A 1,573-nucleotide genomic window follows, 5' to 3' on the forward strand; every position below is an offset into this window, starting at 1 on the left:
CAGGAACCAGGACAAACAACATCCATACACACGGAAGAAGTCAATGAGACGGTTTGTAATATTTCGCAAGGTCGAAGCTACTAAGGCGAATTTTCTGGTTGGTTTTGTCTTCAGTGAAATGGGCGTAATTTTGCCTTACTAAGGCGTATTTTCTGGTTAAATACCTTTTAGCCGTGAATTAAAATGGTTTATCATTGAACGTCGTCAAGCTCTACTTGAAATGCGTTCTGTCTGATAATGTGTATTTGTTTTTTGCATTTTCAGAAATGCACGGAACAAAAAAGGGTATGTTTCACAGTGATATTATGAACATCATGAAATTATTGTCATTGTTGTACAAGGAATAATGTCAATGTGTTGTACTAAATGGTTTCATGAATAACGAACTTTTTAACTCTGACTAGATTATGTGTTATACAATTTTTTATTGTTGTTTTGAATAGGCAACACAATGACTACTAGATCTACGGACAGCCAGGAACCAGGAAAAACAACATCCGTACACACGGAAGAAGGCGATGAGACGGTTTGTAATATTTCACTATGTCGAAGCTACAAAGGCGTATTTTCTGGTTTGGTTTAGTCTTCAGTGAAATGGGCGTAATTTTGTCTTAAATTATATTGTGCCGATATTTATTCCGGGTGATGCTAATTGGTATTTGGGCTTAATATAACACGTACGTCGATGATCATTATATTAACATGTTATAGCACACGTTATGCGAATTTTAAAAGAATGAAATATTGTTTACCAGTTGTAGTTACTTTGAACTACGTGTCTTGCAAAATCTTCATATACACAAAGAATTTAGAATTTACACCTGTCAATGAAACTGGTGAGCATGTGTATTAACCACTGTAGTCTATAAACATCGACTTCATCATAATCACAAAAACGTTAATTATCGCTTATCCAAGAAGTGTAATATCATTAATTTTAATTTTCAGTATAAGACTTATACGCTGCCACAAATTGACAAATGACGATGGAGAATAAGATGGATGTTTAACAAAACTGGAAAAAGACCTGTGCCGTTATTTTTACCGTACAGAGATTATTGCAAAACGAGGTCGAATATCTGCAGTACTGTTTCCAAGACAGGTGAAAGAAAATATCGACCTCCTGATACGCAGCAGAAATTCTCTAACAAACTGTTTCAAAAGTAAATATCTTTTCGCAACAAAATCTGCATCATCGCATATTCGTGGGACAGATGTATTACGTTCGATTGCAATTGACTGTGGAGCTGAACATCCGGAAAGGCTTCGTTCTACAAAGTTAAGGAAACATATTGCCACAATGACTCAGCTTTTTAACTTGTCTGAAAATGAATTAGACATTCTAGCTAAATTTCTTGGTCACGACATTCGGGTACATAGAGAATTCTACAGATTACCAGATGGAACCATGCAGGTTGCCAAAATCAGCAAGCTGCTCATGATGATGGAAAGTGGACAAATTACCATAAATTCTGTCAATTCGCTAGACGATATTGATGTTGACGACGAATGTATTGAAGGTATGTCGCATTTTCAGTGTTAAATTCATACAGTAAACTTGTATAATGTAAAT

General features: G+C 35.4%; 1 long non-coding RNA gene across 1 annotated transcript; it reads left to right on the plus strand.

Annotated features, from left to right (window-relative positions):
* Nucleotides 1-1,137, plus strand: LOC127855331 (uncharacterized). The gene is made up of 3 exons (XR_008037485.1): nucleotides 1-51; nucleotides 444-526; nucleotides 949-1,137. It is a non-coding gene; the product is annotated as an uncharacterized LOC127855331 (long non-coding RNA).
* Nucleotides 1,138-1,573: the final 436 nt, after the last annotated feature.

Source organism: Dreissena polymorpha, chromosome 13, assembly GCF_020536995.1.
Source record: "Dreissena polymorpha isolate Duluth1 chromosome 13, UMN_Dpol_1.0, whole genome shotgun sequence".
Lineage (NCBI taxonomy): Eukaryota > Metazoa > Mollusca > Bivalvia > Myida > Dreissenidae > Dreissena > Dreissena polymorpha.